Raw genomic sequence first — 24,051 nt, forward strand, 5'->3', positions numbered from 1 at the left:
TCAAATCCTAAAAACGAGGTATCTTAACCTAAATTAAAATTGGACTATAGCGAGTTTCTTTTAATGAATTTAAGGATTCTTGAAGTTAAACTCAGTAAAATTGCCAAAGCATTACTTAAAGAATTACTAGTGGACAATCTAATGCTTAGAATTGCCAAATAGGTCAGCAACACTTTGTTTGCTCCATCATGCTGTTGAGTAGAAAAGCGAGCTTAGGCAAGAGTTTGTAATAAAGAAAAATGACAATTAGGGGCACTCCACTGTAGTAACATGATGAGTAGCTAAGGAGGTAGTTGTTTGCTCCATCCATCTTTTAAGTTAAAAGCGTTAGCTTCATGAGTGAATTCCATTTAAATTGTGTCATGATTGAGTACTTAGTAATTGAATGTATGCTCTATTATGATTGTTGAGTCAAAGAATTGTCTGATGAGATGAGTCCCTGTTAGTGCTTTAAAAAAGGAAAAAAATTGAGTTTAGATAAATGACGAGCTAAGTAAATTAGGACATACTAGCTATAGCCAAAATGCACACATCAACAATTAGGAATTTTGTTTTTAGGGTGAGATTCACTGCACTACCTTTGCTAAGCAAACCTTTGAAACTTGAACAAGTTTTTAAACATAGAAGATTGCTGATAACTAATGTATAAATTATTCTCTAAATGGACTGGCAATACAAGGTGGTTATGTGGAATGGCAATTTTTGCATTCATGCATTCATGCATATTTGCTTGAGGGCAAGTAATGATTTAGCTTTGGGGTGTGATAACTCTTTAAAAGAGTTATAATTCATACTTTTAGACTTAGTTAACTGCTTGTACTTAAGTAAAATTAATTTCATTTTAGGTAATTGCATGATTATTTTTAGTTAATTGAGTAATTCATGTAAAGAATTGGGATGGTGATTACTTTAGTGCATGTATATTTTTAATTGTTAACGGAAAGGCTTTATGGTGGTTGAATGACAGGTTTGAGGAAGAAAGATAGCAAAAAATGGAGATTTGTCAAGGCATTATGAAGATTGCCATAGCAATACTGAGGAAGAAAATGATAAATACCTACTCATCAATTAGAGCATTCAGTACTTGGCCCCCTCACAAGCACATGTAATTGAAAATGTCCACATCAAAATTAGGGAAAAAGCAACGATTGGATGACAGCTTTTACCCTAGAAGAGGACCTAAGTATAAAAGAAAAATGAGAGAGGTTTGCCAAAAAGAGAGTGGAAGGTAGGACTGATTGCAAACACGGAGCTTTGACAGAGGTTTCTTTGTGACAAGGAGGGTAATTTGCACAATTGAGAGCTTGGGTGAAGACGCACACCAAACACCAAGTTGGGGGAATTCGTGTTCTAAACCCAGAATTCTTCCTTTGTAATTTGTTCCAAATTGACTGATTTAAACTTTTAGTTTGGAATGTTGATGATATTAAAATACTTAAAATTGTGTAGCCCAGTCATGAGCAAATTTAGCATAGCTAGGTATTACATTTGATGATGCTTTAACTCTAATGAATGTTTATGGATGAATATGGTTTAGTTTACTTCCTTACCCAATATTTGTTTTTGTTTATATGTTTATTAGAGTATTGATAAATTCTTCATAAGTCTGAAAGTAGCTTAATATTGATAGAGTTAGGTTGCTTGGACCAAAATTGGGTAATACAAGAGCATTGAGTGAAATGCTCGTGTAAACTCTAGACATAAAGCTTTTCCTTATACGATTTAGAGGATTGTGCTTCAGCCATGGTTGCTAATTCTTAGCCTATAAATGTATAATGTCTTAGGAGTAAGTAGCTTTAAGTCTTGCTTTCGACAGAGGTAAACCACGTTAGTACCCAATCGAGCAGTAGGTTACCATATTTTTGCCATGGCATTATTCTTTGGTTATAACTAATTCATTAGTAACTCCAGCCTTTACAATCAATATTCCAATCTTGCTAGAATCCTTAGTGCTTTTATTTGATCTGTTGTAATTGTAACCTATGATAGTACATTTTATTACTGTCATTTTTAGTGTATTGTATTGTTATTTCTCAAAATATCATTCAATTCATTTATCTTTTCTACTCAATTGAGATAATTTAGACAAAGAATACTTGATTCAACATCTATAGTTGCATAATTTGCACATCATATTCACGCGTGACACCTATAATCACTATATCACACTGATTCTTCCTATTTCACTCTGTTTCTACAAAATCTGCCATACGTTTATTGTCATTTAATTTAGGACCAAAGCAAAAAGGGTAAGTACAAATTAACATTTTTGACTCGGGTTTTGTATGAAGGTTCATCACGAAGTGTTTTTTGGCTCTTAATAGGTACTAAGGATGAATAAAAAGGGTTAGCTTTTTGGATCTAGGTGTACACCAAACAATTCTGATCTAGGTGTACACCAAACAATGCCTTAAGTCATCCTTAGGTATATCAATATTCACAAATTTAGTCGATCAAATAATCACGAATTCGACTATCTATCATAGATACTAGCATTCTCGTTTCCCTGTATTCTCTGTATCATTTAGTATATTCAATTACTTACTATCTATTTACAGTGTAATATATAGAACTTAGTAGTCTTGTAATAAAAGAATTAAAATCATTCACTATCATGTCAAATTTATAGTAAATACAATCAACCTATATACATGCTTGTAACCAACGACTTATATTTCTACTCGCTCAAGCACACATTTGATAGTTAAAATTAAAAGACAAGCACAAAAACAAATTTCCTATGTTACCCCTCCACACTTTGTCCTCCATATGTAGCCCTAAAAAGATAAGGAAAGAAGCTAATCTTAACATTACTTTAATCTACTGGTGGACTCTTCCTTCCTTTTTCGTTGTTAGCTCGAAAATTCGATGCTTCTATCATGCAGGGTTCCTATACAGAAAAGTTAAAGCAGAAAAAAATATAAAAGTTTACGATTAATCCTACTCCTAAAATGATAAAATAAAAATTATCCCAAAATTTAATACAATCTCAAAATAAAAATTAAAAATTTAGTTGTCCTCCTCATCAAAGTCCATCTCCTCATTCCATTTCTCCTTCCTCATCCTCGCTTTCTTCCTACTCCTGACTCTCATACTCCTCTTCTTCATGCTCTGGATGTGTCTTTCAAACATATCAAGCAGATAATTAGGTATTCTCATGTTGTTTAACTTCATAAATTCTTGAAGAATAAGGTCTATTTCTTGCATCCATCTTATCATTCCGTCAATTTTTGCACTACTGCTCTCGCTTCTTTCTTGACTAGATGTTAATTTTACTTTTCTTTTGAACAACGTTGGGACATCCATATTTTCTTTTATCCTTTGGTTCCAATCTATAATTTTCTTTCGGTTGAGTTCTACGTATATAATGTACATAAAATCGCCTATTAAGCTTTTTGTTGGGAAAATGAACTACTCATTCTCTTCCATTGGAACCTCTACACTCTTACAAAGTGTCATCATGATATGGGGAAAGAAAACCCTAATCTTCTGGCCACTAATGCAACACTTCGTACTTTGATGGATCCATTGCCCTATGCATATATGTTTCTTCTATAAAATGCCATATAACAAAATAGCTCGAAATGTATTGACATTAGAAACATTAGGAGTAGGTGTAAATCTAGTGAAAATAAATTACATCCACACTTTAGCTATTGGAAACATTATGGCTTGATTGAAATTGGTCAGTACTCTAGTATCTGGCCGGAGGTTCCATTCATCTTGATTTTCAATTAAGTATTTAACGATGCTTTCCATATCGACATTTTGAAATCTCGTTAGATAAGTGTTTTCTAAATAATCAAAGTCATAAAATGGAGTATCGTAATATTTACAAATCTTTTTTTAGGGAGAATGACATATCCTTACCTCTCACGATCATTATTTTTCACATGACACCATGTGGTCTTCGAGTTTTCTTATCCCTAAAAGTAGCATAAAATTCTCACAAGAGGAAAGATAACATTTTCTTTTGGGATAGTGTAGAAACGCTACCATCTATGATACCGTACTACAGGCCAAATTTCATTGGAAAGAACCATCAATGGTTCGAATCCTCTTTCCTGAATAAAGTAATTGCCTTAAAGCTCAAGGAAATACTTTTTAGCATTTTGGTTTCAAAATTTTAAAGGATTCAAAATTGTTAGTGGAATAGTAAAATTTGAGGTTTAGAACTCTTAATATTGTCTTTGAAGTCTCGTTTTCTTCCTTTAAAGATGTTGTTGTAACCTTTCGTATGAATGCTTGATGTATAACTTACACCAAAATAAAGAAGAAAAGATTACAGCAAAACAAAAGAGAAGGGAAAAAGAAGGGAAGGTTAGGTTCTGGAGAATTTTGAAATGATTTGAAAGAGTTTAAAAGTTAAAGGGATTTTAGGTTTAAGTTAAAAGGGGTTTTACTTTTAAAAAAGGTATTTTTTAAGGTTAAAAATAGAGTAAAATTAAGTTAAAAGTGACGGGTTGCGCAATCGGGTTGGGTTTACCCTACAAAAAAATGTAGCGATATTGCGACACAAGGGTTATGTGTTGCGACTTTAGTAGGATGCTGATGTTGTGACATCAGGGTTCGATATTGTGACGCACTCTAAAATTTTGGAATCCTAGGTAAATTGTCCTTTGTGTCACAACATCAAGATGATTTTCTTGATTCTTTTGATTTTGGACACAATGTTGCAACACAGAGGTGCCATGTTGCAACACTGGCATTGTTTTAGCCTAAATTTCCCATTTTCTAAGTGTCTCGATTTCTATTTTAACAAAAAATTAATAAAAATTAAGATATAAACCACCGATTAGTTAAAAATACAATAATATATATAAAGTTGAAATTCAATTAAGAATGTTAAGTCTTGTTGTCAGATTCATTCATTAGCTCGATTAATGTATACGTGGACCCTCCTTTAGTTGTGGTTCTACCAGAATTGGTCCAACGTCTGTCATACCACTCCACCTTCCTTTGCTTATCCCACTCTCTGAACTTACTTTTTCGACCTGCACTTATCACAAAGAACACTTTCCCTTGTTTAGGGTAGTTAGGGATTTTTACATATATTCCAAAGCATTCTCTCCCTAATTTTCCCATGTTTTCCTCATTGTGCCGATGACTAAATTTAAAGATTTTTGTCTCACCATTGATCCTCATTTTTAACTCATTATTTTCTAGGTCAATGGTGGACCTAGGTGTTGCTAAAAATGGCCCACCTAATAGAATGGGTATTTCACAGTCTTCCTTAAAATCTAAAATTATAAAAACAGTTGGGATGATACAGCTCCTCATTTTAACCAACACATCTTCAAGCACCCCCTTCAGTTGTAGTGAGGACTTGTCAGCTAACTGTAGTGTAATCTAGGCATTTTTAAGCTCCCCTAACTCGATTTTTTCAGAAATAGGTAAGGGCATTAAATTAATACTGGCTCCTAAATCACATAGAGCCTTGTTGAAATGGATGTTCCCTATTTCTATGGGCATTGTGAAACTCCCTAGGTCTTTTAGTTTTGGGAGTTTTTATTTAGAAATAATCGCACTACATGAGGCCTTTATGCTAACTTGCTCTCCTGTTTCTATTTTCCTACGCCTAGACATAAATTCTTTTAAATACTTGGAATACTTAGGAACTTTCTCAATTATATCTATTAAGGGTAAGTTAACATTCAAAAATTTAAATAAGTTCAAATTCTTCTTCATCCCATCTATATTTGTATTCTAATTGTGAAGAGAATGGTACCCTTATCAATGCAGATACACCTATTGGCTTACCTTCTGGCTCAACTATTGGCTTGGTTACTTTTTCTAGTCTTGGGTTTTCTAGGTTACTTAATACTTTGCCCGAATGGAGCACAATTGCTTTTACATGCTTCTTTCCTTCTCTCAAAGGATTATTCTCTCTATTGCTCGAGATTCCCATGCCAATTTGCCTTTTCATATCTCCCATCATAATAATCAATTGGCTCATTTTATCTTCCAATTTAGTCATTATTTTTACGGTATTTGTGCACTCAGACTACACATGTTTTACTTTAGTTCTCATCGACTGCATCTCTCCCACAATCTGATCCAAGTGTTGACCACATACAATATGGTTATTTGAGTTGGCCATTTCCATAGGCTTCTATAAGTAAAGAGGTTGATAATTAGTATTTTTATTTAGTTGCGTACTATTACCTTATCCTTGATTTCTGCCCCATCTTGGGTTTGGGTAATCTCTCCAATTGGGATTTTAAGTGTTTGAATAAAGGTTTCCACCCCTATTCCCAACGTAGTTGACATCCCCGGTTGGATTATTAATGTAATGGAAGAGAGGTTTGTCTCCTCCATATATACATGATACACTAGATTAGGACTTTATCGGTTGAGTTTGTCAATAATTTGTTGATATCTATCATTCTCCAAGACAACTTTTACCGTAAATGGTTTCTGTCCATATGTATAGTGTTCGGTTGGCCACTGGTAGGAATTCATCACCATATTTTCTATCAATTCATACGCATCTTTGTATGTTTTGTTCATTAGGGCTCTATCTAGTCCTAAATGTACGTGCACATCCAACCCATTATAGAGCATTTCAGTCTTAGCCACTCAGGTAATTCATAATGTTGGCATCTGTGTAGTAGTGTTTTAAAATGCTCCTAAGCTTCATGAAAGCTTTCTCCTTCTAACTGTTTGAATGTTGTGATCTCTCTCCTCAGTTGAACCATCTTTCTAAAGGGAAAGAACTTTTGTAGAAATTTTCCTGCAAGTTTATCCCATGTCGTGATGGATCCTGGCACCTGCGAATCAAACAAAGAAAAGGTGTTATCAGTTAAAGAGAAGGAAACAACCAAAGATGTGTATTTAGTGACCCTGTTGTATTTAAATGTATCATAAAGCTGAAGAAACCACTTTAAATGCTGATTTAGGTCTTCCGTGATTGTGCCCTAGAACTGCAAATTATTCTGGATCATCTGGATCATGGCCGGTTTATTTCAAAATTGTTAGCCATGGTGGTTGGCCCTGTGATGCTTGTTTGAACCATCTCTAGATTCGGTAGTGCATAGCCCCTTAGATTTCTTTCATTGCGTGCCATTTGTATGTTTGCGAGTAGCTACAGGGGTGGTGGAGGTAAGTCCTGTGGGTTATTATTGTTAATTTCGTCAAATTGTGGATTATCGCATGGTAAATTACCTATAGCAGGTGGTTGATTCTGCATCTGTTGTTGTTGTTGTTGTTGCTATCAATGATTTTGGCGAATTAGTCTTCCAGACCAATAGCTGGCTCTATAGGTGTTCCCCTACTACGAGTCATATACTAAAACCAAAAAGAAAATAAAAGATGTTAGTAAAAAAAAGATAAAATTTGTATCTATAATTTATTAATTTCCTAATTATTCTACTAAATGCAAAAATTAAAATCAATTTAGATGCGTTGCCTCCCCGCCAACGGTGCAAACAACTTGATTGCCTCCAGACATAATAACATCTAGAGTGTGAATACTGCAACTAAAAGATATGAAATAGAGGCGGTGTCCACAAGTATATTGATCAGGTTGTAATATAGTTTTACAGTGGGATAAGTGAGTATTCTGAGGATCGTACCTAAGAGAGGCGAGTACTAAATTAATTCTAACCTAAAAGAAAATAGATCTAATTAGTATTTTAAAAAAATTATATTATGATAAAGCATAAAAGAAAGATTTTCTTGGTTTTTATAAATAAGGAAATAAAAAAAACAAAACCCTAAATAAAAAGGACTTCAGAAAACTAATTTATAAACTTAATCAATTCTAGGCATGGGTGATTAACTATTTTCGTTGGTCATAACTAATTCCTATTTTAGATTTCTACTCAATCAACTAGTCATTACTCTAGTAAGATCTCTTGATCTTCCACTAGACTAATGTGTCAACATGAACTACTTATATCTCGACCTCACAGTCCAGATCGGTTTAGGGCTAAGGTGTTTACAGATAGGCTGTACCAATTTTGGGTTAATTCTCACCTAAATAACTTCTTAGGGTCATCAAGCCTAGGGTTTAAGTTCTTTGTCTCCCAATATCCGATTCATTAAGAGAACCCCACTTAGTAATCAATTAATCACACCTCCACTCGCTAACCCCCCATAAGAGGATTAGTTCCTTATGAATCATCTTATGAACACAATAAAATTGAATATAAGCATAAACATAAATAAAAAATAAAGAGTAGAGTTCAGAGAATCTTGTCTGTATTTGATAGATGAAGCGTAGAAAATCCAGTAGCGTTTCATAATGTTTACAAACCATGTCTCCAAAGAACACAAATAAAAGCCTAAAGGAAAGAAAAATTGAAAACTAAGCTTACAAAGAAAACTTAAAGTATGAAAAGCTATCTTCCACAAGCATTTTAAGAGCCTATTTATAGAGTTAGGGTTCTCATCGTCCTCAACCCAATGTCAGTTGATGTTCTCGTGTTTAATTTACATTGTATGGACCAAAATGCCCCTGGCTTGTAAGTATTTCTTGTACAAGGCCGATGTCCCGAGACCCAAGTCCCTATGTCACGACATCGAAGATAGTATGCATCGTTCAAGGGTGTGTCACAACATCAAAGGAAGTATAGCAATTCTGGCATTCTGCTCCCTTTATTGCAACACCAAACTTCCCGTGTTGCGACATAGTGTCTAGTATTAAGTTTCTACGCCCTTGAATGGTCTCATGAACACTTACTAAGTACGTTAGCTCGCCTTTACGCCTTATTCAACCCCTAAGGTTAATAAAAGACTCAAAATACACTTTTTATTGAATTTAAACTAAAATATAAAAACTTAACTAAAACATAATAAAAGTACTTGTATTCAAGGTCCTCAAGTACGAAAACTAGTTTAATTTGCTATACCAAATTATGGTAGATTAGTAAGACACATGCATCATCTTAATGCATATCGTACTATTGCAAAAATGTTTTCAAACATTTTCCTAATACAAAGATATTAATATATGAATGTTTTATTTTTAGTTAGAAAATGACACCAACTCCTTTAATGAACATACTCTCTAAAAACAAATGGAATGGAAAAGGAACATGATGATTGTCTTAGTTGTTAGAAACTTAAAATAGTTCTTGATTATAAGTGCCCATCGACCACTCAAGTTGAGGCTAGAAAATGCTGGGAGGAGTCTGATGAGATAGCTCATTGTTATAAGCTGGCAAGCATGACCGACTCCCTATATAAGCAACTGGAGAGTTGTAAGACTGCCAAAGTGGTTCTGGATAAGCTAGAAGACATGTTCAGAGGCCAAGATGCCCTGGCTTGACAGTCTACTATAAATGCATGGTCATGCTCAAATAGATTGATATGAGATATCACACTTATTTGTTTATTGTTGTCTACTTAAAATATCAAGAAATACAAGATTGGACTATACAAGTGTGATTATACCATGACTAATGTCCAATATAGATATAAATGACAAAATGATATAATATTTGAAAAGTTTATCACAAAAAGGTTATGTCAAATCACGACTTCTTGTAACTTGGGTAGTAATGATGCCTTGTTAGATGCCACTCATTCCTTGTAAAATTAGAGATGTTCTAGTATTACTACTAATGTTACAAGAACCTACAGGGCCATACCATATGGTTAAAGCAAACAAACTTCACGCAAATACATTGTGCGTATACCCTTCAACATACATCTTTGGCAGGCTGTATCGTTTGACGGGTAGTATCGCCTGACAAATTGTATCATCTAGTGAACTGTATCACTTAACGAGTAGTATCACCATGTGAATTATATCATCTGGTAGATGGTATCACTTGGCAGATTGAATAACGAAATGTGCAAATGTACACAATTGTAACAAGTAATAAAGTGACAAGTAAATGACAAGTTATAGTACCTACAGGGACTGTGAAAAGAATTATTTATGAATGCTATTTAAAACACTTTCGTTAAAAAAATATTTTGTTTGAAGAGGGTGATTAAAAACTAAGATTTTAAACTAAATAAATAAATCTCAAATGCACGATTTCAAAATACATGTTTAATCAAGATGTCATAATTGTGTTAGAGTAATTACATTTCTTATCTTAGAATTATTAAACTCATGTTTATATTGATACGAATAAATTCACGGAAACTCAGTAATTTGCTAACTTATTAACATACTCACCTACCAAAATCCATTCATCTCTTGGACATATCTCTATGTCGATTCAATCAATTAAACAAATCTTAATAGGAAAATATGTTATAGCACATACATACTTATTAAATTGAAATAATCTCTTAAACATATCCCTATGTCAATTCAAACAATTAACTCGATTTAATAGGCACATGAAAGACTATGTGAGGTAACAAAGTATCCTTACCTTGAAATAGTTTAATCACAATAATCTTGCAAGTTATGCAAGTTATACACTGATTAAGTATTGTGTCCATTAATTACAATTTCAATCCGTTTAAATAATTAATTCATTAGTTACCTAACAATTTTAATGCAAGAATAACTTAGTCATGATTTTACTTAATCAAGCATCTTACCGAGGCCTATAACAACATAAATACAATTTCAACAATTTAAGAAGACGAAATGCAATCAACATAACACGAATTAAATTCAAGCTAAATTGATTAAATTAACCATTCCAACGACATAAATATTCATAAATATGTTTTTAATGCCCCGAATTTTGGGCTTGGAAGTATTAGGTCTTAAGCATGGGAACAGTTAGGAGGCTGCTTCAGTGGTTAAGTGTCTTGGGAAGTGTATAAGAAGTCTTGGGTTCAAGCCTTGGCTTGTGCAAAAATTTTGTTTTTATATGAATAAACCCTGTCTCTAGTTAGTAGGCTTTTAAATAAATGTGAGTATTTCATATCAAAATGGGCCTGCTAGTCTAGTGGTTAAATGGGGTGTCAAAATCCAAGTGGTCTTGGGTTCGAGTCCTTGGGTGTGTATGAGTGTGTTTTATTTTTCTGTTTGGCCGTGTGGTGTGGTGGGGTCCTAGTTAAATTGAGACTTCAAGAGGTGGAGTTGTTGTGGGAGGTTAAGGAGAGTTTTAAGGAGAAAATTCACCACAATTTTAGGCATTTCTTATTTTATTCACACAAAGTTTAGTTGTTCCTAATTTTTGACGTTTTGGAATTCATTCTCTCAATCGAATCTCCTCTTTAGCATCCGTTTCTCCTTTCTTTTATTTTGGCGACTATTCCTAGCTTGTTGATGCCGATTGTGTTGTTCATTTTTTTAAGTAGTATTTTTTCTCTACTGATTGTTCGTCCTCTCTCTATCTTTTCTTTTCCTTTTTGTTTTACTTTTTCTCTATTGTTTTCTGCCCCACCTTGCTGCCGAATATCGGTTCTTGGCACACCACCCTTCCTTTCATTCTCTTTATTCGTATAGTCTTTCGGTGCAACTTTGAGTCTTGTGCACGCAGTAAGTTTAATTTCAGTTGATCTATAGTTTTGTTTTGACCAAGTATTAAAGAAAATGTTTGTTTAATGTTAGATGTTAATCGACAGGCTGACGAAAGGTCTTCAACATTTTGAGTTTATAGGATCTCTATTGATTGACTGAAGGTAAAAGATTTTTGTGATTATAATTGGTTTTACCCCATCAAATTTTGGGTAATTATCTGTTAAAGGTGACTAACTAGAGGGTTAATCTCAGTTTGACAGTAAGGAATTTTGGGTGAAACGGGGCTGTTATAACACCATTTTGGTTGTTGGATCGTTGAAGTGTTTAGGGTAAGTGAACTTTGAATAGTTGTTGTTGTTGCCCGTTTCACTACCACATTTCGATCATGAATAAAGCTGAACTAAACTCTAGCTTGACATTTTAGGGTTCCGGAGTGAGCGTGGTGGTGTTAGCATAAAAGAATATTTTAGCTGTATAGTAACACTGCCCCTAATCGTAAACCAACAAAAGCCAAAATAAGTGACCGTTGACGCTTCACGGGCGTGCGCTCGCTCGTGTGGTAGTCTGAATGCCTAAATATGGGCGAATGAACGTTGAGGCCATCCATGAGCGATTTTATGGGCCGAGGCCGTTTTGGGCCATTTTTGGCTGAAATGGACCGTGTGGGCCCCACGGGCATGTAGGGCCCACACGGGTAAACTATACGGACGTGTGGAAAATGTTGGGCCAGGTTGTGTAATCCACACGGCTAAGGCCATTTCTAGGCTATGTAGGCCACAAGGGTGTGTGGGCTCACATGGGCCCGCATCGTGGGCCTTTGGCCCATTTGTACTGTTTGACTATTAAAGTTGCACGAGTCGCCCGAGACGACTGTCGACCAATTATTGTGTCGGTAAGTATACCTAGACCCCAGATTGATCAAATGACTGTTTTGCCCTAATGTGGTAAAATAACTATTTTGCCCTTATATGGCAAGATGACTATTTTGCCCTTATGTGATGTATGACTGTATTTTTCTTTTTTTTATGACCACTTCAACCATTGAGTTCCAGTCCAACTCCACCTCCTACACAACTCAAACAGTAAAATAAATACTCCATTGCGTATCCCAAGACTTGAACCTGAGACCTCACAGTTACAAAACATGCCACATTGCCACTCCACCACATGCTCTTTCTGTGTCACAAAATATCCTCAATTAATTATAAGGTCTATAGGCCAAAGTCCAGGTTCCTTTAAAAGAAAAGCCAAAATAAATTGCAAGAGCCAAGACATGAACCCAGGCTCCCTTGCATGACGCCACAACCACTAGACCACAAGCTTCCTTGTGTCATTTACTTAACACAATAATTTAAAAGGCCATTATTCAAGCATCCATGGTTTTATTCACTTAAAACCAAAATTTTTGCTAAAGCCCAGGTTTGAACCTAGGACTTTTCCAACTCCTCTCAGAACCCTTAACAACTTGCGCAGACATTTAATTGTGTCATTTTCTTGCACAATTATATACTTATATACAACCTCCTTACGAACCAATACTCAATGCCTAATACTTTTAGGCCCAAATTTGGGGTGTTACAATTCTACCCCCTTAAAGAAATTTCGTCCTCGAAATTTCCAACAATCTGAACAAGCATTTAGTTCAATCTACAACACTACGCTCCCACTGCACATTCAAGTTCCAAACTAAATGTAGTACACTATGGTTTAAGTACGTACCAGTATCTGCATCTGGAGCGTCTCTGACCTCTCGGCGAGGTACTGCATAGACCAAAGCCGATTGCTTCAACTTAGCTTGACCAGCACCTCTACCTGTGCTCCATGGCCAACTCCATTTCCACCCTTAGCCTGACCACGACCTCCTGGCAGCTGCTGATCACCTCTCGCTAGCTGAGCAACACCCTGCCCTGCAGCTTGCATCTGTTCAGGCCTTTATGTACAATCTCTTACAAAGTGCCCCACTGATCCACACCTGAAGCATGTCCCATTTCTTTTCTAACACTCACCCCGATGATAATTCCCACAATCCGCACAAAGCTGTAATCCAGTAACAACAACAGAGGCCCTAACCCAAACTGGCCCTTCCATTCTGGCATTCTTCTTAGGCCTTCGATTCGAGTGGAAGGGTTCTAAATCCCTCTTATTCTTGCTCTTTTCCTTTTCCTGGTTTTGACGCTCGATGCGCTTTACCTCCTCAGCAATCTTAGCTTTCTCCACTAACACGGAAAAGTCTCGCTCCCTCTGTAGAGCTATCAACACTCAGAGGCTGCCTCTGAGGCCATCCTCGAACAGAACACAGCGCTCGTATTTCGTTGCTACTATTCCTCAGGTATACCGACTAAGTCACAAAAATTCTACCTCGTACTCCACCACGGATCTGTCACCTTGAACCAAATTTAGAAATTCCTTTCTACAGGCATCCACATAGCTGGCGCCCACATATTTTCCCTGAAACGTGAACTTGAAGAACTCCCAGGTCAATCGATCAGACGAGGTACCCTCTTTTACCGTAAGCCACCACTGATAGGCTTCATCTCTCAGCAGGGACACAGCACCCTTCAACTTTTGTTCCGATGTACAGTCGAGGTCATCCAAAATTCTTTTGGTGGCCTCCAACCAGTATTCTGCCACACTCAGGGCCATCCCAGAAACTCCCCTAAAGATCTCTGGTCCATTTGACCGGAGTCATTCTATAACCAACCCACGGCCCGCAGTAACAATATTCGACCCAGCAGTACCCGCTTCCCTTTCTAGAATCCTCAACATTACTTGAGACAATGCGTCGTCCCTAGCCGCTCGATCAAACGACCCTGTCTCAGCCACCGGTGAAGTAGTACTTCCCTCGCCTCAACGTCTGGCATGTGCCCCGATGCCGATGATCCAGTTCTAGCACCTCCACGACCTCTGCCGTGGCTATTGTACCCCTTCTAATGCTCATTTACACTATGCGTATTATCTGTTTTAGAAATTTTATGCAATTTAGTTACAATTTCAGTCATTAAGAAGATGTCTTATGAGAAACAGTAGTTTAGGGTTTGCTTTCGCATTCGCAAGCTCACTACAGTTTTTTAGTTTACTCTATCTATGGACTTTCAGTGTAGTGAAACTATCTATAGTAGTTTTTCAGTATAACATTTCAGTCTATAATAGTAAACAGAGTCAAAGAACTTACAGATTTGGTGTCGGAGACTCAGTGTGCCATACTTTTCAGAAAATACCTCAAAACACTTTACATATTTGGAAACAACCTTATGAAATACAAAATTTTGAAAACCCATTCCATAGTTGAGTTTTGTAACTTGGCTCTGATACCACTAAATGTAACAGCCCAATTTCGGCCTAGATGTTATGGTTGAATCTGACGTGTTGCATCAAAGAATCGTTCAAGAATCGAGTTGCCGTTAAAAGTTTATTTCTAAAATTAAAACCTTTTGTACGGGGTTAGCAAATCATCTCATCACAAACGTTTGCCAAAATATTTTTCTCTGGAATATTAATTCAACTTCAATCGCGGAAGCTTTTTGAAAACCATGAATATTTTGAAAACTCAAGTTTTCCTAGGCTAGCAGTTTATTATAAGAAATCAAAAGCCCACTTTTAAGCCCACTATGGTTTTATTACATAATCCAAAACCTAATATGAAATTTACAATAAATAAAGTCAAGTTGCAGATCCACTACAATCGTGTGGCCACCTCCAAGTCCCTCGCAGCTCCAAATCGTCTAAGTCTGCGTATTACCTGCACAGTTAGGCAGAAAGGGTAAGTTTGAGAAAACTCAGTGTGTTATTTCCTAACAAAAACAGTCAGATATATGGTCTACAGAAACAGTCTGGGCTTGAGCCCATCACAAAAACAGTATCAGGTGGGCTTTATTCCAATAACAAAATCAAGTGGGCCTAAGCCAAAGACAGAATCAGTATCAGATGCAGATATGTAGATAGATTCGCAGCCCTGTCCAACCAACACACTACCCGTACCGACCAACACACCATATGGGGATAAAATCGACCCACCCAGCCAACACACCAAACTTAGCACCAGTTGCGGCACTAAGTCAACAGAACAGCTTAACGCCGTAGATAGAATGGCTAAAGGCCATAAATATCACAACAACGCTGCCAGTTAACAAAATGGCTAAAAGCCATAAGTATTACAGAAAGGCTGAAAGCCTTGTACAGAACGACTACAGACCGTACACTTCCTCCGTCCATAATAACCCAACCCCATGCAATATTTCATGTCATAAATATTACGTGTATGCAAAGTCATACTCAGTACAATCATGTATGTAAATCATAAGCACATCAGTCATACGAAATATAAGGGCATAATCGTCATTCTACTATACTTTTACACTACAAGGGTATTTCAGTAATTTTACCAATATTGGGGTCTCAGCTCAGATAATGACCTCTCCGAAGGTCCACAGTTACCTCAATGACACAGATAACCTAAACGATAATAACAGTGTAAATAGGTCCAAGGCCCATTACTTAGCCCAAGTGCACCCATACACTCGTGTGGCCCAATTAGCCCAAATTCAATTACAGCTATGTGACCTACATAGCATAGTCCACTATTCATCACTTACTGCGAATTTAATCCGTGTGGAGCCCACAAGCCCATTGGGCCCACACGTCCCATTTTGGCCCATCGATGTCCTTAACGGCCTATGACATGCACATGACATGACAAGCCTAACTACTTCCCACCTATCAGTTAGATTTACACAAGCGGACCCACGGGGCCCATTTGGCCCATTTGGCCCATCAAGGCCCATTGAGGCCCAGTACACGAAAACGCTCGTGGTGGCCTCTATAGTCTATCGCCTATGGTTTGTGCACTCAGTTTACCCCACGAGCGATCGCACGCTCGTGGCCTCAAATGTCAAAGTTTTGACTTTTTGACTTTTGTCGATTTCCAATAAAAAAAGGCGTGAATACACACCTGTTTAGGAGAAAGCGGCAAAGTCCACGATCACCAACTTTGGCACATTCTGCATTGAGTCTTAATCACTTCCCCTCTTACCAACTCATCTGGTTCACTCTATTAAAAGCCAGCTTCTCACCAATTCTCATGTTAGCTTCCCGATGTGGGATTACTTTCAACCATTAGGAAAATTCCTTATTTTTATTTTTTTTATGACCACTTCAACCACAGAGTTCCAGTCCAACTCCACCTCCTACACAGCTCAAACAACAAAATAAATACTCCATTGTGCATCCCAAGACTTGAACCTGAGACCTCACAGTTACACAACATGCCACTTTACCACTCCACCACAGGCTCTTTCTGTGTCACAAAATATCCTCAATTAATTATAAGGTCTGTGACAGCCCAAAATTGACCCTAGCCGGGAAGTGGTTTCGGGACTGCTAAACCGAGTCACCGAAAGGTTTGAATGTGATGTTTATTGTCTAGAATATGTAATCATGAATGTGTAAAAATTTCAAGCTTCGATTTAGTCGATTGCATGTGAATTTAGTCAATAGGACTTATATGAGAAAATTTTAAAATGTGATAGGTCAATGCATGAGGACCTATTAGTGCATGTGGAAGAAAAAGGGGACTTGCATGTCAAATTCCCCCTCCCTAATATGTAGTGGCCGGCCATGCTATAGGTGGAAACATGTCTCCAACATGTTATGCTAGTGATGCATGTTAAGAATAATAAAATAATAAGCATGGTGATTAAATAATGAAAGAAGGGTGATGGAGAAAAAAAAAAAAGTACATGGTCTCACCCCCCCCTTGTTGCCGTGAATGGAAGAAAGAAAACAAAAAAAAAAAAGAGTTCATTCTTGAACATCCTTGGCCGAATAGAGGAAAGAAAGGAAGGGGAAAAAGGCTTGAGAAAAATCGGCTATGGTGGTGGTTAGACTAAGGTATGTTTGATGTTGTCTTTGAGATGCATGCATGTTTTAAATAGCCCATGTTTAAACTTTGAATCTTGTTGATAACATGAGCAATCGGTCATGAGAAAGTGTTCAAGGAAAAGGTTGTTGATGAAAGAAATTAATGTGTTAAGGGATTATATGAAACTTATTCATGTTTATATATGTTATATGCAACGAAAATGGTTGATGATTTTGGAGGTGATTAGCTTGAATCGGCCACGGTATATCCATAAACACGATCTATGCTTGTTATGTTACTCATGGTTAAAACAATTCGGCTAGGACATTCGGCCATGGATGGTTGTATTTCTTTGATGTTGTTTTTGATGCCTTAGGGCATTGAGAGTTGATTATAGATGAGGTGAGCTTCTTGATTTAAAAATTTGATGGATGTTAAGCTAATTGGGCAACCAAAGGTTCAATATTTTTGTTATGAGGTCATATGTGCATTCGGCCATGGTCTTTGCTTGAATATGAGAATTGTAATGTGATTTTCCTAAATTGTCTATGAATTTGGTTGTTGATTTCATGGTAATGGTATATTGAATCCATGAGAATTTAGTAAGGTTGCATTCGGCAACTTACTTGAAATTAAAAATCGATGTCTAAGCTTAGGTGATTTCGATGATGATATATGTGTGTATACATAAGTATATTTAGTTGATTCGGCTTTGGTAGTTGCATGAGATTATTAGCCGAATATACTAACATACATATACATGTGAGATTGGATTGTAAATATTTAGCAAGGTGGTTAAACTAGTTAAATTATTGATATAGCTCAAGGAGCTAAAGGAGGTGAATCGAGCAAAGGCAAAGAAAAGGTTATCGAGTAGCCGAGTTGGAACCGTCTTACCCAACACGAGGTAAGTCATTAAGCATGTAGTTGGTATTATTTCAATGGTCATAATGTTGTGTATTGATGCTGAATGGAATGAATAAATGTACATATATATATATGCATGTACGTATGTGATGATGAAATTGTTGAATGAAATAAATGAGGTGAGATGTAATGAGTTGTTGATCTCGGCACTAAATGTGCGGGATAACCATTTATGACCATGAGATTGGTGCTAAGTGCGCGGGATTAAATTGTACAGCACTAAGTGTGCGATTCTACTTTGTTGCACTAAGTGTGCGAAATGAATATGATGCACTAAGTGTGCGAATTGACCATGCGGCACTAAGTGTGCGGGTTTGACTATGTAGCACTAAGTGTGCGATTTGATTACGTGGCACTAAATGTGCGAGTTGATTATATAGCACTGAGTGTGCGGGCTCAATATACATTCGTGAATCATTATGGACACTATGTGTGCGACACTATTGAGCTGATCGCGGACAGCGGATCGGGTAAGTGTCTTGAGGACATGGCTAATATGTGCTATGCGTATACTTGGTGTTGAGCTCGGTAAGTTGAACCTATGTGACAACTATACTTGAAGTCACGTACATAAAAATTTATCGTAGGATGGGTGAAAGGCCGTTTTGTGGTTTGATTGTAACGAAAATAAATTGATTTATGAAAATGCTTCAATGTCCTATTGATGAGTATATGAATTGTGAAGGCATGAATTGATATGAAATTGAATCGGTAGGTTGGTGGAACTATGGTATGGTTCGGTATGGATGGAGTAAATTGTCTCATTCCATTTTATTCCTCTTGTGATAATGTTATTGATGTATAGTAGAGCATTGCTTATGACTTACTGAGTTATAAACTCACCCGGTGTTTCCTTGTCACCCATTATAGGTTGCTTGGACTCATCAATTTTTGCGGGGTCGGGCCGTCAACGAAGTCATCACACCAGATAGCTAGTTTTGGTACTTTCTTCTTAGTGTGCTTAGAAGATCATTTTGGCATGTATAAGCTAGTACGTTGTGTTTGAATTATGGCATGTAAACTTTAAGCCATGCGAAAATGGCACGAATGTTCGATTGAGTTGGATCGAGGGTAGGCATGAAATGGACCTAGTTACTTTCGTAACAGATGCTGGCAGCAGCAGTGTCATGAGATTGAAAAATCACTAAAAATAGTAGGAGTGGAATTAATTGATGAATAAATTATGTAATCGAAGCTCGATGAGTCTGTTTTCATGAGGAAGTAACGAAAAGATCATATGGGCAGTATATTAAGAGATAATCAGATTTTAGTGGGACAGGGCCAGAACGGTTTCTGGATTCCCTGCTCCAACTTTGGAAATTCATTATAAATTAACCAGAGATAATTAGGGGTCGTACCATATATGTGCAGATTCCTCTCTGAGTCTAGTTTCCATAGAAACAAACGGCAACAGTATTGAAGCCCCGTGCAGGGAGATATCCCAGTCGTAATGGGCAAAGGTCAGTGTAGTCGACCCCTGCAACTTGGGGAACTTTGACTAATAAACTGTACTAATTGGCCCAACCAAAAATTCTAGAAAAAAATACATAGATGGGCATATGAGTCTAGTTTCTGGGAAAAATTACGAAACTGATTTTCGAGTTACGAAACTCAAGATATGAATTTTAAAACGACTAGTACACAGATTGGGCAGTGTCTGGAAAATAAATTTTGTAAGAGGGTAAAGCCAGTCAACACCTCGTGTTCGACCCCGATGACGGTTTCGGGTTCGGGGTGTTACATTTTATTGGTATCAGAGCTATGGTTTAGTCGGTTCTAGGACTTCCATAGCACGTATGAGTCTAGCTATACATGCCATAATGTTAATGTTTAAAAGGGTGATGACTTCTGACGGTTGAAATGTTTTTGTCTTGATTAGTAAATGGATCCCGGTGAAGAAAGAACCCTAGCGGATGACGTTGAGAGCGTAGCGGCTGCTCCTGCACAAGGGACGCCGCCTGTTGAACCCCAGTCATCTGCGAATAATCAAGGTGAGGGGGCTAAACAAGCCTTCTTTACCATGATGAATGAGTGGGTCGCGCAATATGCCCGAGCCAACCCGGCTGTCCAACAATTCCCAAATTTGAATAACCCACCCCAAGAGCCTGTAAGGCCGTCAGTCGCTGATCCTGTGAGGCTGAGTAAGCTACCTGTAGACTTGATTAGGAAGCGTGGGGCCGAGGAGTTCAAGGCCATAGTAACTGATGATGCCGAAAGGGCCGAGTTCTGGCTTGATAACACCATTCGGGTGTTCGATGAATTGTCATGCACACCCGATGAATGTCTAAAATGTGCTGTATCTTTGTTGCGAGACTCAGCCTACTATTGGTGGAGGACATTGATTTCCATAGTCCCGAACGAGCGAGTAACTTGGGACTTCTTTCAAACGGAATTTCGGAAGAAATTTATTAGCCAACGGTTCATTGACCAGAAGCGTAAGGAGTTCTTGGAACTCAAGCAAGGCCGTATGACTGTATCTGAATACGAACATGAATTCGTAAGACTTAGTAGGTATGCCCGGGAGTGCGTAGCTGATGAGGTTGCTATGTGCAAAAGATTTGAGGAAGGATTGAACGAAGATTTAAAGCTACTAATGGGTATTCTGGAAATAAAGGAATTCGTAACACTAGTCGAACGAGCCTGCAAGGCGGAGGAACTTGGAAAGGAGAAGAGGAAGGCTGAATTTGAAGCTAGAGATTATCGTAAAAGATCGACGGGTAAAGCTCCGTTCTCAGCTGTGAAGAAGTTCAGGGAGGACATTAGTAAGTCGAGGGCGACTACGGGAATTTCCATCAGGGCAAGACCATCGATGGGCTCCCGAGCTACTTCGGTAGCTAGTGTGGGCAATAATCGGCACGAGAAACCTGAATGTCCCCAATGTGGAAGACGACACCTAGGTGAATGTTGGGGCAAGTCTACTAACAGGGCCTGTTACGGATGCGGTTCGAAGGACCACTTCATTAGAGATTGCACGGAGCTGGATGAGAAGAATAAGATTCAAGGTGCAAGACCTAGTGGAGTGACATCTAGAGGTAGACCACCGAGAATTTTTGGAGGCAGGGGTGGTAGTCAGAGGGGGGCTTCTGATACGGCCGATCGCGCCGAGAACCGTGCTCCTGCTAGAGCATATGCCATTCGCGCACGAGAGGAGGCATCCTCCCCCGACGTCATCACTGGTACCTTCACTCTCTTTGATACTAATGTGATTGCATTGATTGACCCTGGTTCTACTCATTCATATGTATGCGAAACCTTAGCAACCAGTAAGACTCTACCTGTTGAGTCTACTGAGCTCGTAATTCGAGTATCAAACCCTTTGGGTCAATGCGTACTTGTTGATAAAGTGTGTAAGAGATGCCCTCTATTAATCCGAGAATCCTGTTTTCCGGCTGATTTGATGCTTTTGCCGTTCGACGAGTTTGATGTTATTCTTGGTTTGGATTGGTTAACCGCGCATGATGCGGTTGTGAATTGCAAAAGCAAGACTATCGATTTGAGGTGCGCAAATAACGAAATAATCCGAGTTGAGTCTGCGGACTTAAGGGGGTTGCCAGCTGTAATATCAGCAATGTTGGCCCAGAAATATGTAAGGAAAGGGTGCGAAGCATACCTCGCGTATGTACTTGATGACAAGGAGTTAGAAAAGAAACCCGAATCGGTGCCGGTGGTTTGTGAATACCCGGATGTTTTTCCTGAAGAGTTACCGGGTTTGCCACCTGTTCGGGAAGTAGAGTTTGGAATTGAGCTTGTACCTGGAACTACGCCAATTTCGATCGCTCCGTATCGTATGGCACTAACTGAGTTAAAAGAGTTGAAAGCTCAGTTGCAAGAATTGACGGATAGAGGTTTCGCTCGACCGAGTTTCTCGCCTTGGGGTGCACCAGTATTGTTCGTGAAAAAGAAGGACGGAACCATGAGGTTGTGCATTGACTATCGTCAACTGAATAAAGTGACGATAAAGAATAAGTATCCGTTACCGCGTATAGATGATCTGTTCGATCAATTAAAGGGAGCATCGGTGTTTTCAAAGATAGATTTGAGATCGGGTTATTATCAGTTACGGATTCGAGATTCGGACGTACCCAAAACTGCTTTCAGAACGAGGTACGGTCACTATGAGTTCTTAGTGATGCCGTTTGGGCTCACTAATGCCCCTGCGGTGTTTATGGATTTGATGAATCGGATCTTTAGGCCGTACTTGGATCGGTTCGTAGTTGTGTTTATTGATGACATCTTGGTCTATTCAAGAGATGAGGCCGAACATGCTGAGCATCTGAGGCTAGTGATGCAAATTTTGCGGGATAAGCAGTTATATGCTAAGTTCAGTAAGTGTGAGTTCTGGCTAAGAGAGGTTAGCTTCTTGGGTCATGTGGTATCCGCATCGGGTATTCGGGTTGACCCGAGCAAAATTTCAGCCATACTTAACTGGAAGCCTCCGAGAAACGTTACCGAAGTCCGGAGCTTTCTAGGGCTCGCCGGTTATTACCGACGATTTGTCAAAGGTTTCTCGATGATAGCCACACCAATGACGAAGCTACTTCAGAAGGATGTTAAGTTCGAATGGACGGAGAAATGTCAGAAAAGCTTCGATCAACTGAAAACTCATCTGACTAAAGCTCCAATTTTGGTGCAACCCGAATCGGGTAAAGAGTTTGTCGTTTATAGTGACGCATCCCTACTCGGGTTGGGTTGTGTATTGATGCAAGAAGGTCGAGTTGTGGCCTATGCGTCGAGACAATTGAAGCCACACGAGAGAAATTATCCGACCCATGATCTCGAACTAGCCGCCATTGTGTTTGCATTGAAAATATGGCGACATTATTTGTTTGGTGAGAAGTGCCATGTGTTTTCGGATCACAAAAGTCTCAAATATTTGATGACTCAACGGGACTTGAATCTGCGACAAAGACGTTGGCTTGAATTGTTGAAGGATTATGAGCTTGTCATTGATTACCACCCGGGAAAGGCTAATGTGGTTGCGGACGCCTTAAGCCGGAAATCACTGTTTGCTTTGCGAGCGATGAATGTACACTTGTCTGTTCTACCTGACAATGTGTTAGTAGCTGAATTAAAAGCCAAACCATTATTGACTCATCAAATTCATGAAGCTCAGAAAGTCGATGATGAATTAGTTGCAAAACGAGCTGAGTGTGTTCCAAACAAGGAATCGGAGTTTCAGATTGATGATGATGGTTGTTTGAGGTTTAGAAGTCGTTTGTGCGTTCCAAGGAATTCGGAACTCATTCCGATGATCCTGAACGAAGCCCATTGTAGCCGAATGTCAATTCACCCGGGGAGCACGAAAATGTACAACGACTTGAAACGTCGATTTTGGTGGCATGGTATGAAGCGAGACATCTCCGACTTTGTTTCGAGATGTTTAATATGTCAGCAAGTGAAAGCGGAACATCAAGTGCCTTCAGGGTTACTTCAGCCGATCATGATACCCGAGTGGAAATGGGACCGAGTCACAATGGACTTTGTGTCCGGACTGCCATTGTCCGCAAGTAAGAAGGATGCGATTTGGGTTGTTGTTGATAGGCTGACTAAGTCGGCTCACTTTATCCCCGTGCGTACGGATTTCTCATTGGATAAACTAGCCGAGTTGTATGTTTCTCAGATTGTGAGATTACATGGAGTACCTATTTCTATCGTGTCGGATAGAGATCCGAGATTCACCTCGCGATTTTGGAAGAAATTGCAAGAAGCTTTGGGTACCCAGCTGCATTTTAGCACCGCTTTTCATCCCCAAACCGATGGTCAATCCGAGCGGATAATTCAGATACTCGAGGATATGCTGAGATGCTGCATCCTTGAGTTTAGTGGTTCATGGGAACGGTATGTACCTTTGATTGAATTCGCTTACAACAATAGTTTTCAATCAAGT

General features: G+C 38.3%; 1 non-coding gene across 1 annotated transcript; it reads left to right on the top strand.

The window, feature by feature from the left end:
- The first annotated feature begins 6,585 nt into the window (after nt 1–6,585).
- LOC121212072 (small nucleolar RNA R71) lies at nt 6,586–6,691 on the top strand. The gene has a single exon (XR_005907282.1). It is a non-coding gene; the product is annotated as a small nucleolar RNA R71 (small nucleolar RNA).
- Nucleotides 6,692–24,051: the final 17,360 nt, after the last annotated feature.

Source organism: Gossypium hirsutum, chromosome A12 (assembly GCF_007990345.1).
Source record: "Gossypium hirsutum isolate 1008001.06 chromosome A12, Gossypium_hirsutum_v2.1, whole genome shotgun sequence".
Lineage (NCBI taxonomy): Eukaryota > Viridiplantae > Streptophyta > Magnoliopsida > Malvales > Malvaceae > Gossypium > Gossypium hirsutum.